General features: G+C 41.0%; 1 protein-coding gene across 1 annotated transcript in view; it reads right to left on the bottom strand.

Moving 5' to 3' along the window:
- Positions 1 to 16,485, bottom strand: part of LOC127572193 (unconventional myosin-Ib-like) — a 204,044-nt gene that overhangs the window by 157,383 nt on the left and 30,176 nt on the right.

Genomic DNA, 16,485 nt, shown 5'->3' with positions numbered 1-16,485 from the left:
AAATGACGTCAGCAACTATGATGTGTGTTTGTAATGCCGCCCACAGCCCCCCACAGGCAAGTTCTGCCTCCAAATTAGTCAAGCCAGAAGGAATTCATAACCCTGCCCTCCACCTTGTGTAAAATATTAACAACATTCTCCAGCATGAGCTGAAGCAAAGGAAATAATTTTTCATTGAAAAGTTCAAAAGGCAAAACCCATATTGATAATCTTAACTTACCCTTTATCACAGGAACCTAAACAAACAGCCGGAAAGCTCAACAGTGCCAAAATTTTAAAGGGGACAATTTGTTTCTGAAATGTTTCCTGTTGTTACTTCAGGAAATATGACTGTGATTTGCATGAAATTTACATTGGTTTTCCAGGGGTCTGTAACTGAAAAAGCAACAAGGAAATTTAGGACCAAAATAGAAGTGGAATTCTGTCCAATTGGACTTTAATGTGCATTCAATTTTCACAGCAGGTGAACTGTCAGAAAATAATACAAAACACTACTTCCTCCGCTGCTTTGGAGTTATATTGAATTCCAACTCCAGATGCAGGCCACATTTGCACCATAATCAATGCATTGCGTCCTATACTGCCAGTGTTGCCATTATTACAGTATTACTGCCTCCTGAACCCCATTCATGGAACCCAAAGTGGAGACAATGCAATGTTGCTACATTACAACAGAAACAAAAAACAGCTCATTCAGTCAAACCAGTCTAAATTGACACATGGTCTATACCAGCTTCTAACTACCCACTTTCCGCAAATCTTTTCAACATATTTATTATCTATTCCCTTCTACTTCTTGTACTTCCTATAAGAGATATTTATTCTCTTCACCACTGCTATTAACTGATGTGACAAGTTTCATATTCCAGCCATTATCTGGATAAAGTAGTTTTTTCATATTTTTTTCTCTTGATTTAGTAATGACTATAAATGCTTAATGCCTTTAGTTGTGGGCTCCCTGACAGGTGGAGCCCAAAACTAAAGACTTTGAGCATACGTAGTCACTATTAAACCTATGCCAATAAAACACTCCCTAATGTTAAAAATGTCTGTCAGGTCACACACAGCCTTCACTTTAAGAGAAAAGTAACCAACTTATACTGCTTTTCTTGATAAGTATATCATCTCAGTCTGTTCTTATCCATGTGAATCTTTTTAGTACTTTCTTGAATGTCTCTATGCCATTTTTATAACACGAAAACCAGAATTATGAAATTTCTCACAAATTTTAAGTAGTGGTGGTGCTCAGGAAATCCCACTCTGGTGCCTGGATGTGTTCAGACTGCATCAACACTTCAACTTCCAGCCAATGTTTGGGCTCAGAGCAGAATTCCCAGACCAAACTACATGTAGGAGGTGCTGGTCTTTATCTGAGAGTTAGTGGTCAAGATCCATCTGTTCTGCATACTCTGACACAGTAGCTAAATAATCAACAGATAGTTGTACCTATGTGGCTCTCAATAACAGTACTAAAGTCTATTACCTCAAGTCCTCCTCGAGTCCTGAGTTATTTGGACAACTTGAAAATCTATTTGCTTCTCAAAGTCAGCAATGGAGCAGCATGCATTCCTATAAAAGCATTTGTTATTATTACTTGAAGGTCCAAAAAGCTTTGTTAATCAACATGGCAAATTATGAAGAAGTGGATCTAACTAGATAACTTCAAAGTAGGAGTGGGTCAGAATCTTGAGCAGTTTAGATCTATTGTCAATCAGACTTTAAAAGATTCTGTTATTGCTTGGAGTAACAGATTAACACCAAAAATCTATTTTTCAGAATTTTCAATATATAAATATATTTAAATTATATTTTTCTGGTATTTTATAGCCTGAAGTCACCCTCCGACAAGCCACATAATGCTTTGTCTGGACATTTAGACAAGTTGCCAATTAGTAAAAATTCACACAATTCACAAACAAGTTCAGCAGCAGCAACTGTGAAGGGATTAATATTTGATTCATAAAACATACTAATTTTTAAGATATTCTAAAGGTTTTGGTTTTATTTTATGTTATCAAATTAATGTCAGTCACAGGTTAATGCAGCTTGCATTAAATACGCTATTCCAGAATAGCATAAAACACAGCACAAAATGTAAAAATATATAGCTGAATGCTTGTGTTCTCAATGAATGTTTTTATTCATTGAGAACACAAGCATTCAGCTATATATTTTTGATGAAAATCTGTTTCTTTCTATGGCCAAATCAGTCGGCGCTGGTCAACCAACAAGGCTGACAGCAACATAAAAAAATCATTCTTTGTCGTGGTGAGATTGATTAAAGCCATTTGTCGTTAAATGTTCAAATGAGTCATCTGCAAATCAAGGACATCAAGCTCCTCCTAATCTACCTACTCAAAATGAACATCTGAACCATATGCATTCAGCTTGCTTCACACTCATGCCTTGCGCCCAAACAACCACTTGTGCTCCCTGAATTGAAGTTATGTAGGTGTTGGCATTACAAGTACTTAAAGGGAAATGTTCCACTTTAGCCCACAGCAGCAGTGTGTATCAAGAAATCAAACATCCCAGCCCAGATGTTTTGACTATTAAGGAGTTCAGCTGCACTAAAGCAGAAAATGTACCTTTATATTTCAATTGTTGTCAGCAGCTTTTAACTAAGTTAAAAAGTGGAACCACCATAGGACTTTGGCACCAAAGTTCAATGGTACAGCATGCCAAGCTCAGGGCAACCCGAAATTTTCCTTGAGTATCTTTGGAAGAAATCAAGCCAAATTGAGGATGCCACTTTTACCACCAAACACAGCTCATATTCTGACAAATCCACCAGGATTATCCCTGTCTCTCCAAGAATCTCCCAAAGACAGCAGTGAGTGAACCAGCGGGCATAACATAACATTGACCTAGAAATTCAGGGGCAGACATAGCATTGTACTGATGACCCACCACTACAAATATCAGTAGTGTCCAAGACTCAAAGAGTATCCAAAAATGTGGCAACTGGGACTGAAGTCAGAGCCAGGAGGGTCGGTGACAAGAAAGGATTTGGGCACCGGGGTCAGACAGGGAGTAAGGCTGGGAGGTGTACAGGGGGCCTGCTCAAAAGTTCAGGACCTGATAGGAGGTTCTCAGAGTGGGTAGGAGATGGGGCCAAATGAAGATCGGGAAGTGGGGACTGATTGGGGCTGGGAGTCAGGGGCAGGATTGAATAAGCCCTGGGAAGACCCAGAAATGATTGTCATCACAGTTCTCTCCAAACAAGTTTTCAATCACACAAAGCTGAAAAAGTAGCGTCACACAAAGGGATTTCTAGGCCAGAGTGTGTTCCTTGCATTTTTTTTCAAAACTTTTGTTTATTGGTTACAAGGTTGTTGTTGGTAGCAAAGAAAAGCTGTCTGACTGGATGAGTGAGTTGTGGTATGTGATGATATCTCCTGAAATAAATACAAAAGTTGGTAGCCTTGCTGCCTGGAAGCAAGTCTGGGGTGAAGGTGAAATGATAAAAGGTCAGTTATTCCAAAATTTGAATGCTATTTTAATTCATTAATGCTTTCTTGGGTCCTTCCTGAATTTACAGTTTATCTTTGTGCTCTCTCTGACCATGATCCTCCATGTTCCTCAGCCTGATTTCTTTTTAATACTTCTACCTTTCCATCCCATCCCCTCTGAATCATCTCTTCTTCAATGAGAACTCTTCTAATTTCCTTAAAGTAAATCCTTAGTTTCACTGGTATCCGCCTGGTTCTACCTTGCAGAGAGCTGATTCATTACAGCGCTCCTGGTCCTGAGTTCGAGCACTTACGGGTATGTAACCTCCTGTACTATGATCTTTTCCATTAATGATTGTTGTCTCTTCAACTCTTTGTGTGCCAGGAGTACTCTTCCGGCATGGAGGCTTCCTTGTGACAACAAGCTCAATGGCTAGCTACCAGCAATGAGCTTGATACCACAGAGAAATTTCTGGGCTAGGGATATCCACTCAGCCTGCGTGCTGCTGCATAGTGTTCCTGCAGCAAAGAAACAGTGATTTTATCACCGCATGGTTTGTTGTGGAGTAAACCGCATGCAGAGGCAGCCTGTGATGCTGGTGCTGGGTGGGCTGGGGTAAGTACGGCGGCCACTCGGCATTAGGATGCAGAGCTCATGGCTGCGGCAGGACTGGCACAGTGAGCGCAGACATTGTTGGGAGTGCCTGCACTCTGGTTGTGATGGTAGCTGTTGTTTCTCCCTGTCCTTGTTTGGCTGCATGGATCTCCCTAGCCCAGAAATCTCTCTGCGGTATCAAGCTCATTGCTGGTAGCTAGCCATTGAGCTTGTTGTCACAAGGAAGTCTCCATGCAGGAGGAGTACTCCTGGCACACAAAGAGTTAAAGAGACAACAGTCGGTAATGGAAGAGACCATAGAATCACAGAGTGATAGAGCACGGAGATAGGTTCTTTTGTCCACCATGTCCATGCCAACCATCAAGTCCCCATCTACACTGATCCCATTCAGCAACACCTGCTCTGTACCCTTCATGCTTTGGTGTTCAAGTTCCTGAGTGGTGTGTCAACACATAGAGGAGGTACTTTCAACACCACCCCCCCCCCCCCATAATGCCCACACACAATGTGCCAGCCAAGAAGCTGCCCCCTAGTCCCTCATCTCAGCTCCGAGCACCACTCACTGCACCACTCACCCAAGCCTGCCCAACAACAATCCATTTGATGTCTCTGGGCCTGCATTCAATGGAGTTCAGAGGAATGAGGGGGGAGATCTCATTGAAACTACCAGATACTGAAAGGCCTGGATAGAGTGTACATGGAGAGCTTGTTTCCATTAGTAGAGGAATCTAGGATTCAAGGGCACATCCTCAGAAAAAAGAGACATCCCTTTAAAACTGAGATGAGGAGGAATTTCGTCAGCCAGAGGGTGGTGTATCTGTGGAATTCGTTACCACAAAGGCAGTGCAGGCCAAGTCATTGGGTGTATTTTAGGCAGAGATTAATAGATTCTTGACTGGTAAGGGGGTTAAGGGTTACGGGGAGAAGGCCGGAGAATGGAAATCAGCCATGATTGAATGGGAGAACAGACTTGATGGGCTGAATGGCCTAAGTCTGGTCCTATATCTTATGGTATTATAACCCTCACAGGCAACCTCTGCACGTTGTCTTGGTAGCTCAGCCTACGCTGAACCATCAGCATTGAGATCACATTTTCCACTCCATATTTGTAGGAGCACTGCTGAAGGCCTAAGCCGTCAATCATATTCCAAGCACAGCAGCACACAGCAGCAGGGAGGACAAGGTTCACACCAGGTTTCCAGCCCATAATACATTTCTATACATACAGTATAATACCCTACGGACCCCTTTCAGCACTGATTTCATTGACACTCTCATTCAGGGAATGCATCCAGATCACTAAGGGAGGTACTTTGTTCCTTTGTTTGAAGCCATTACATAACTCATTTGCATCCTTTCTGCAGTGATTGTTAATTCTAAATAATACTTCAGAGGACCAATGCACAAACTAGTGATCATATGCCACAAACTGCACTCTATTCTGTTTATACACTTCAGCATCCCTAGCTTCTGGGGCAGTGGTCAAATACTTCGTTGATGCCTTGAGGGACCCATGACTTGTGGATTCATTCCTTGATTCATCATCTCAGGATTCCCATTAATCCTATGCTAGTTCTGGCTACTGAAATAAATAACTTGCATTTTCCAACCTCAGGATCTTGCACAGTCATTTACAGACAAAGAAATACCTTAGAAATGTAGTCACTCTTGTATTGCAGGAAATGCCACATCCAGTTAGAGTATAGCAATGTCTTACAAAGAATGTGATAGTAACCAGATTACTGGTTTTAGTGAAATAAAAGCAGAAAAAGCTGGTAACACCCAACAGGTCAGACAGCATCTGTGGAAAGTGAAGCCGATTTAATGTTTCAGACCTGAAATATTAACTCTGGTTTTCTTTCCAAAGATGTTGCTTGATTTGCTGAGTGTCTCCAGATTTTCAGCATCTGTAGTTTTTTTGATTTTTGATCTATTTTAGTGGTCCTGGTTGAGGGATAAATACTACCCAGGTCACTACATCCACCTGAGGGTCACACTCAATTTAATCTCCCATGAGAAAGATGAGAATCCCTCAGTACGTCAATCTCCAGAGTGAGACTTGAACACAGAGCCTTCTCACTCACAAGTAAGGGTGCAACCTACTAAGCCAGAAATAACACTTTATGCTAGCACAAGTGGTTTTTCCATATTTACCTTTACAAATACTTCAATCCTTTTGCAACTTGTCCCCAACTTCTCCTGATATTTTGATATAATTCTCAGTTTTTTTTTATTTATACAGCACGGTAACAGGTCCTTCCGGCCCAATGAGCCCGCACCACCCAATCACACCCACGTTAACCCTCTAACCCGTACGTCTTTGGAATGTGGGAGGAAACCCGAGCACCCTGAGGAAACCCACACAGTCACGGGGAGAACGTACAAACTCCTTACAGACAGCAACGGGAATTGAACCCTGATCGCTGGCGCTGTAATAGCGTTATGCTAACCGCTATGCTACCATGCCACCCATTTTATAACGAATTTGGCACCTTCTTCTGGATGATAAGAAAACTAAGTAGCAGAAAACACTGTACAGAACCTCAAGGCTACTCTGCCCTTCAGTAAAGTGATGGATAATCCTTCACTTCATCTACTTTCTTGTCAGTTCTCAATATCTTGCATTCCCTTTGTCTAAAAATTACCAATCTCAGTCTTACGTACAAGAAACAATGAGCATCAGAGCCCTCTGCAGAGAATTCTCAACACTTACAAACTTCTGTGTTTCTCAAAGTTACCCTTTTATCATACTGATAACCTTTCTTTAAAGGATCCATTACCATGAGATTACCAATTATCTTACAACATAAAACAAAATCTAGAATACCCTGTTTTTTAGCTAGTTCCAAGGAATTCCAAGATATTTCTACCAAGTCACTGGCAAAGTAAGCATTGTCTTATCCTGTTATCCTGTGAACACAGTGCTCAATGACCTATTCATGATTTCAGTATAGTACTGTTTATAAGACAAATATAATAGAAAAAAAATCTTGTGTGGTCAGCAAAAGAGAGCAGATGATACAAATATATCCAAGGTGGGAGAACAAACTGATCAAGTTATAAACTAAAGCAGATAATCCAATCTCTTTTAAATAAAATGCTGGAAAAACTTAGCAGGTCAGACAGGATCTGTGGAAAGAGAAACAATCAATGTTTTGGTCTGCAACCCTACGTCAGAACTGGATTTTTCAAGAGGTATTATAGAGAAAGAAGTCAAGAGTTAATGCTTAATCAAAATAAATTCTGCAGCTAGAATTATGGATGAATTTTGAATTGAGGACAGATATCTATATCATAGAGAAAATGAAGCAAAAATTTATTAAGATAATAACAAGGAAAATGGACTTTAGGTACAAGGAAACCAATTAGAAGATTTTATAAGGTTTTTCAAGTTTAATGAAGTACATTGAAAAGAAACTATTGATTAGTAGCTAAAAAATATAAACTTAACAGCACAACCAGAAGAAACTAAAGTTTAGGAAAAGTGAATATATATTTGAAAAAGAAACATTGAAAAATATCTGTGGAATTAAATTAATGAAGAATTTGAAGCAACTCAAGACTGTAATCTCATTTTGCCATCAGTACAGTTTGTCCTTATAAATTGATTACTGCCTCATTTTCTGGCGCCAATAAGTTTATATCACCTTTCTATTTTGTTGCTTATGAAATGTTACAATCAAGGTAACATTTTTGTAAAGGTAGATACTGAACAAATACAGGTTATCATGAATAAGATGCTGAGGTACTAACAAATGATCTTATCATTCCATGTGTCTGCCCTTGTCCCTGTGACATTTATACTCTAACAATCAGATGCCAATATAAGACTCTGTTCTCCTTTAGAATTCACTCTTTACTGTGTGTTCTCTGTGTACTGATTCAAGTACTGGACTGTCTTCCTCAGATTTGCAACCAGACTTACCAAATGATTAATTACCTTCAAAGGGAAAAAAATGAACTGCAAGGCAGTCTTGTAAAAACTTCCTAAAGGTTCTCCATGCACTTGACAACTTTAAAAAGTAGCCATGCTACAGAAATCAGACAGGTCCAGCTTCAACCACCAGCAAGGTGAGTTGATTGAACTAAATTTGGAAAGAAGGTTGGGCATTATAATTGGATGCAGCCCTACTGGGTAATGGCAAGGAAAACTCATATTTTCCTATATCTGATCACTATTTGGTAGCTCCTGCTAGAAGGACACATGTTGCTGAGAGAGAAAAAAAATTTTGAACAGAAGAAATTTGTCCAGTAGCTCATAAAACTTATGCAATATAAATCAATTTATCTTCAAAATATGATAGCTTTGTATCAACAGGTCATGACTTAAGAATAAATCATTGGGCTTGAAATTCACCAAGCTGTTAATACTTGTATGGGAATGGGATTTAGGTTGAATATAAATGATCGAGTCATTCATAAAATGTTCCCACTATAGTGCTGTAACTTCTGGCATCTGTGCACAGAAATGCATTTTACAGGGAAAGGGCTGTTGTCCTTTGGGAAATGGTCACTGTCAAATGGTTTCTGTTTATGTAATCCTTTTGAGAACACTATAAATTCTGAAGTTTATTCTTGGCAGTTCTCAAGTTTGTTCTTGGATGAAATCCCACAATGTTCTAGGACAGGAATGGAGCAATATCATGACAATAATCTGCCAAGTAAATCTTTCCTTTAATGAACATGCCCATTGTGCAATTTCTCTAAAATTATTGTTCAATGAAAGATAGTTTTCCTGTAACAATGCAACCAAACTGGAAAAATATCATTCCTTAATCCCAGTATGGATTACTCATCATAGATATAATATATTTCTATTCTGTTTAATTGAGGAATTCCTTTCATATCATGGCTAAACATGTTTAGTAATGTCAGATTTTGGATTTTACTCAGGACAGGAGTGGATATTGAATATTCCTGGTTTTCGGTGTTTTAAGAGGGATAGGGAAGGGGGGAGAAGAGGAGGAGGGGTGGCGATACTGGTCAGGGACACTGTTAAGGCTGTAGAAAAGATGGATGTTGTAGAAGGATCATCTCTAGAGTCCGTATGGGTGGAATTAAGGAACAAGAAAGGAACAGTTACTCTACTAGGAGTATTCTATAGGCCCCCCGGTAGCAGTAGAGATATAGAGGAGCAGATTGGCAGGCAGTGTTTGGAGAGAAGCAAAAATAACAGGGTTGTTATAATGGGAGACTTCAACTTTCCAAATATAGACTGGAACCTGCTTAGTGCCAAAGGTTTAGATGGGACGGAATTTGTTAAATGTGTCCAGGAGGGATTCCTGACGCAGTATGTTGACAGGCCGACTAGAGGGAATGCCATGTTAGATCTAGTTTTAGGAAATGAATCGGGACAGGTGAAGAATCTATTGGTGGGTGAGCATTTGGGGGACAGTGACCATTGCTCCATAACCTTTAAAATTGTCATGGACAGGGACAGGTGCAGAGAGGACAAGAGGATTTTTAATTGGGGAAGGGCGAACTATGAGGCTATAAGGAGAGAACTTGGGAGTGTAAATTGGGATGTCCTTTTTGAAAGAAAGTGTACCATGGAAATGTGGTCGATGTTCAGTGATCTTATGCAGGATGTTAGGGATAAATATGTCCCGGTGAGGCAGAGAAAGAATGGCAGGGCGAAGGAACCGCAGGTGACGAGAGAGGTGGAACGACTTGTTAGGGAGAAGAAGGTAGCGTACATGAGGTATAAGCAGCAAGGTTCAGACAGGGCCCGTGAGGAATATAGGGTAGCAAGGAAGGAACTTAAGAAAGGGCTGAGGAGAGCTAGAAGGGGACATGAAAAGGCGGTGGCTAGTAGGGTTAAGAAAAATCCCAAGGCCTTTTTCAAGTACGTGAAGGGTAGGAGGATGGCTGGGGTAAAGGTAGGTCCGATTAAAGACAAAGGTGGGAGAATGTGCCTGGAGGCGGCGGAAGTGGGAGAAGTTCTCAATGAATACTTCTCTTCAGTATTCACCGAGGAGAGGGGTCGATGACGCGGAAGGGAGTGCTGGTAGGGGTAATGTTCTCGAGGTTGTAGATATCAAGAGAGAGGACGTGTTGTTGTTGTTAAATAATATTAAGACAGATAAATCTCCGGGGCCTGATGGGATTTTCCCCAGGCTGCTTCGAGAGGCTAGGGAGGAGATTGTTGAACCACTGGTAAGGATCTTTGAGTCCTCGTTGTCCACGGGGATGGTGCCAAAGGATTGGAGGGTTGCAAATGTTGTCTCCTTGTTCAAAAAAGGTAATAGGGATAGTCCAGGGAATTATAGACCGGTGAGTCTCACGTCTGTGGTGGGTAAGCTGTTAGAAAGGATTCTAAGGGATAGGATTTATGAACACCTAGAGAATCATGGACTGATTAGGGACAGCCAGCATGGCTTTGTGAAGGGAAGATCTTGCCTCACAAGCCTGATAGAGTTCTTTGAGGAGGTGACTAGGAAGATTGATGAGGGTAGTGCGGTGGATGTGGTCTACATGGATTTTAGTAAGGCGTTTGATAAGGTTCCTCATGGTAGGCTTCTTCAGAAGGTCAGAGGCCAAGGGATCCAGGGAAGCTTGGCTGTGTGGATTAGGAATTGGCTTGCCTGTAGAAAGCAGAGGGTTGTGGTGGAAGGAGTGCCCTCGGATTGGAGGGCAGTGACTAGTGGTGTCCCGCAGGGATCGATTCTGGGACCTCTACTTTTTGTGATATTTATAGATGACTTAGATGAGGGGGTGGAAGGCTGGGTTAGTAAGTTTGCGGACGACACTAAGATCGGCGGTGTTGTGGATAGTGTGGAGGGCTGTCGGAGCTTACAGAGGGATATTGATAGGATGCAGAGCTGGGCTGACAAGTGGCAGATGGAGTTCAATCCGGAGAAGTGTGAGGTGGTACACTTTGGAAGGACAAACTCCAGGGCAGAGTACAGGGTAAACGGCAAGGTACTTGGCAGTGTGGAGGAGCAGAGGGATCTGGGGGTTCATATTCACAGTTCACTGAAAGTTGCCTCACAGGTGGAAAGAGCAGTTAAGAAGGCCAATGGGATGTTGGCTTTCATGAGTCGTGGGATTGAGTTTAAGAGCCGCGAAGTGATGATGCAGCTTTACAAAACTCTAGTTAGGCCACACTTGGAGTACTGTGTTCAGTTCTGGTCGCCTCATTATAGGAAGGATGTGGAGGCGTTGGAGAGGGTGCAGAGGAGATTTACCAGGATGCTGCCTGGATTAGAGCGTATTGAATATGAGGAGAGGCTTAAGGTGCTAGGGCTTTATTCACTGGAAAGGAGGAGGATGAGAGGAGACGTGATAGAGGTATATAAGATATTGAGAGGAATAGATAGAGTAGACAGTCAGCGCCTCCTTCCCAGGGCACCAATGCTCAAGATGAGAGGGCATGGCTTTAAGGTTATGGGTGGGAGGTTCAGGGGAGATGTCAGGGGGAGATTTTTCACCCAGAGAGTGGTTGGTGCATGGAATGCACTGCCTGGGGTGGTGGTGGAGGCAGATACATTGGACAGGTTCAAGAGCTTGTTGGATAGGCAAATGGAGGAATGTGAGATAGAGGGATATGCGGGAGGAAAGGGTTAGGTAGTGTGAGGGTGGTTTGATGGATGGCACAACATGGTGGGCCGAAGGGCCTGTTTTGTGCTGTATGGTTCTATGGTACTATGCAACACAGGGTAATGTAAATGTCACAGATGTATCAAGAAAAAGTAAAATAAAATAACTGCCACAACTAAGTACTTGGAAACCACCATTCAAGAAGGACTGAAATAATAGTTTTGAACCAAAATCTGTGCAATGTAACATCAGTTGAAAATTCAGTATGTCTAATGTGAATGCACAGCACAAGTATTTTCTCGTAAAAATGAGCAACACAGTGGCGCAGTAGTCAGAGCTGTTGCTGTACAGCTCCAGCGACCCGGATTTGATTCTAACCTTGGGTTCTATCTGTGTAGAGTCTGCACATTCTTCCTGTGACCATGTGGGTTTCCCTTGGGTCATTCCAGTTTCCCACATCCCAAAGACATGCTAGGTTAATTGGCTACTCTACATTGCCCTGGTGTGAGTGGGAGGCAGGAGAGTTGGGGGAGAGCTGGGGGCATGTGAGATGGTATTGGCTGCAACGAAAAAAGCGGGGGATTTGGACTTATGGAGTAGTCTGAGTGATGGCATAGACCAGATGGGCCAAGTGGCTTTCTATGTTGTAAGAAAATATAGAAAAAGCATTCTTTTGGCAACTGCTCTGTTTCAGAATAGTTTAAGTATTTGTGCTTCCTTATGAAATGGTTGGAATAGAGTTGGTTAGTGCAGTACAATAAAAGTAACAGCATGTTGTAGAATAAGAATTGAATTGTAAGGTTATGGTGGAGAAGAAGGTGGTGAGACAGCAATTCCTGAATGCCAACAGGTTATATACCTGTGGAAATTTAAGTGTGCGAATGTTGGCCATGAACAGAGCATGGATTGGCTGTGACATTAGGGTGCTTTTCTACAATGCATCCCTACACCTAACCCACCCCAATTTTATCTGAAGATTCTAGTTTCAATTTTGTACCAACAATCATTCCGATTACAATAACTGAGGGAATGGGAAGAGCCTTATATTTGAGAACTTTAAATAAACTATATTTTGTGTAATGATATTGATGCAAGAAAATTAAAGAATTTTTTTTTTAACTCAAATAACAACTTTCATAATTATAGGACATTCCAAAAATATTTTACAGATAATGAAGCATGTTTGAAGTGTTGTCATTAATGCAACGTAAGGAACACTACAGCTAAATTATGCACAGCAAGGCCCCACTAAAAGCAATGTGATAATAACCATGCGATTATATCCAGTAATGTTAGTGGAAGGATAAATATTAACCAGGACAGTAAACTGCTCCCCCTCTTTCCCTTTTCTCTCTCCTCCTGATCTAACCAGTTCCTCCTACACTCACCCCTACCCCTCACCACCCTGTTTCTTTCCCCTCCTCCATCACCCACACACTCCTTCCACCAGTTCCCCTCCTCCCTTGGTTCCCACCTGCCCTCCCCACCTCCCTTATTTGATTCCACCTTCCTCTCCTAGATTCCCTCAGCTGCAGCCTTTTGTTGCCTCCACCTATCACCGCACAGCCCCTGTCACTATTTCCACTCTTCCCTCCTTCATCTGCCAATCAATGCTCCTCACCTGGATTCACCTATCACATGCTATCTCTTGCTCCTACCCTCCCCCTCACCTTTTTATGCTGGCTCTCTCCCCTCTATCTCTCAGTCCAGATGCAGGGTCTCCACCCGAAATATCTCCTGTCCGTTTCCTTCCACTGATGCTGCCTGACCCACTGAGCTCCTCCAGCATCTTGTTTGTTGCATTACAAGAACATACTTGCTCTTCTTCAAATAGTGCTTTGGTACTTTTTTTTAAATCTATCTGAGGGCCAGCTGAGACACCATCTGAAAGACAGCATCTGTGACATTGCTATAACTTATAGTTAGCTGAATTAAGCGATCATTTCTGAAGTTGGCCTTGACCTCTTCCAGTTTGCATTTGAGAGTTCTGCCCAGTGAGTAACAAATGAGTCACGAACAGCTCTGTACATTTTACTTTCATGGGAGTTTATTAACGATGACATGCTCACAGCCAGAAAGAGGAATAAAGACATTGTGACACATGATGTGTGAATTATTGTACATCTGTCAAATCAATCCTGTTAAGCTAATTATTTACAACCCATTAGGAAACAGCATCAATATAAACATTATCAGTGCCTTAATTATCTGTGGGTTTAGAGCCATTTTTATTGAATTTATGCAAATGCAGAAACATTTTGTAGCATTGTGCAAATGCAGAAGTTCTATATCCACTTCATTTACACAATTTACCCCTTGCAGTAGCTCTCCCTTAGGCCTCCCAAATTCCCCTCCCCAATCGCAATCTTGACCCTATCTCATCTCTATGGCTTGCCATAATATTCAAGGCCCTGATCTCCCTGCTAACTGACCCACCAATCATTCCCAACTCCTTCCTTGGACCTTCTTTTCTGCATCCACTTACATCATGACCTGGACCACCTACCTTCCATTTTTCCTCTGCTTCCTCCACAGTAGCAGTGGGCAGAGGAAAGGCCTTTGTTAAGTGTTTATAGCCTCGGGTATCATGCACAATATAATTCTGCAGAGTCAGGCCTCAAGGAACATTTACTGGCTCACTACACTCTACCCATTTAATAAACATTCCTAGTCCCCAAATGTCTCTAGCTCTATGTCCTTTTCATCTTGGTTCAGCTCTGCTCACTAGCGTACATATTAATTTTCCTGTTAATGCAAAGCTTTATATGATATGGCAATTAACAGCCATGACAGAAAAACATGGCCCTCAGATAGGCATAAAAAGGTACCATGGCACTAATTGAAGAAAAATTAACAGAATTTTAAAATGTTGTATACTATTGAGTGATTTCTTTATTCAATTATATTTTATAATGACACATCAATCAGTTCATAAGAAGAATGAAGTAAATTAAGGAAAAAAATGCTAAAGATCACTATCAAATGCCTGGAACAAATGTGGATGAAATATTAAAATCACCAGCCGAAATTTCTGCAAGTTTCTCCTGGTCTTGCGCCATGATTGGAGAGCTGTACCTTTGTAGCCTTTATGTTATTTATCTAGGGTTCCCGCCAGTCTAATTCCAGACGATTTAAATTTAAAACAGCTTTCTCCACATTAAGTGTGTCTGATACTTAACTGGCTCTTTGATTTTGTTGACTGAACTGATTGTTTGCTCGCACAAATGTATTACATCACAAGGTAAAAGACAATCACGACGCTTGAAATCCAACATCAATTAGCACCATTTAATTTTTGAAAGTTATGTTATATATTAAAAAGGCACTTTAAAAATGCCTGAGATGAGTTGAAGACTAACTGGCATAAACTGTGGATGTAAACATATATTGCAGTGCTAAAGAAGAAGGCCAAATCTGGGCCTCTCTCAATCACACTGGTCTGGGCAAAATTATTGACTAAGTACTGGTTTTAACTATGTTAAATGATAAATCAATTTTAAGCAACAAGTAAACTTGTTCAAAGGGCTGAGGCATTGAGCAGGAGCAGAGATGGTTCCAGCACAAGCAACACAGGGCAGAAACCTTAACAAGCCTCCCTGGTACCAACTGATTCAGACAGAAGTCAGAGCCAGGCACACCACTTCAACTCATTTCATGGCTCGGTTGGAAATATTCTCCTTTCCTGATTGTAAGCTGTACAGACCAGAACTGCATGCTTCCCCCTCCCCAACACACACACACACACACACGCACGCACGCACACACACACACACACAGAAAATCATAATCGAGCTATATGACTTGCTGCTCATTGCACCTGGGCTTGGCACCACAAATCTTGAAGAGCAAAAGAATCCTGATTTCTCTTCACTACATAGCACACAAGTCAAAAGAGCAGCACAGCGTCATTGGTTGAACAATTTCCCAGTGCCTATCTAGACTGATAAATAATGAGTAGCTGCTTGGAAGAAGTATACTAGGGAAGAAAAATATTCTGACAAGAGGGACCAAAGCCAAAAGTCACCAAAGGCTCTAGAGTAGCCGTGACCATCGAGTTCTTGTAGTTAACATACATTATAAATTTTGAGAAATAGAAACCTGCAGATGCTGGAAATCTGAAATAAAAAGAGAAAATGCTGAAGGCATTCAGCTGGTCAGGCTGAATACCTGTGGATTTATAGTTCAAATGAGGACCATTGACCTGAAACATTAGCTCTGTTTCTCTCTCCAGAAATACCGCCTGATCTACTGAGTATCTCTAGCAATTTCTGTATATTTTTTGAAAATGCAAGTATATTAGCAATATGCAAATAACAAAGTAGCCAATAATTTGCTGTAATTTGTAGCTATGAAAATAATTTTAAGAGATTCTGTTTATTTATCTGAACTATCATTAATGTTTATATTTAACACTTTACTTTGTAGTTATAACTCCCTTCAAAAGCCAAAAAACCTATTCAACAAATATTTTGACATATTAAAATTATATGAATGTTTTCTAAAAATCTCCCTTATTAACTTCATGGAAGAAAAATCTGTTTTCACATACAGACGTTCTATTCTGCCCTAGTAGCAACTTTGATTTTTCAGAGGCATATTATGAATTATTTTTACAAGCCAAAGGGAACACCATACCTCCCTCTATTTTTACTTATCTCTAAAATCATATTTGTTCTGGACTGTAATTTACCATACGATAACCATGCAGCCACTCTTTTTCCTCACTCTATATGTTGGCTCAAATGCTCAAAAGACAATCCCAGTTTATTTTAGAAAATGCATCAACAGATGCTGCAGGGACAGTTGGGGTCAAATTCAATAAGAACAAAAGATACCATATTAAGACCAAAATCTTTCAGGAGTCAAACAGAGAATTTT

This window comes from Pristis pectinata, chromosome 1, assembly GCF_009764475.1.
Source record: "Pristis pectinata isolate sPriPec2 chromosome 1, sPriPec2.1.pri, whole genome shotgun sequence".
Classification (NCBI taxonomy): domain Eukaryota; kingdom Metazoa; phylum Chordata; class Chondrichthyes; order Rhinopristiformes; family Pristidae; genus Pristis; species Pristis pectinata.
This window is presented reverse-complemented; position numbering and strand designations above follow the sequence as displayed.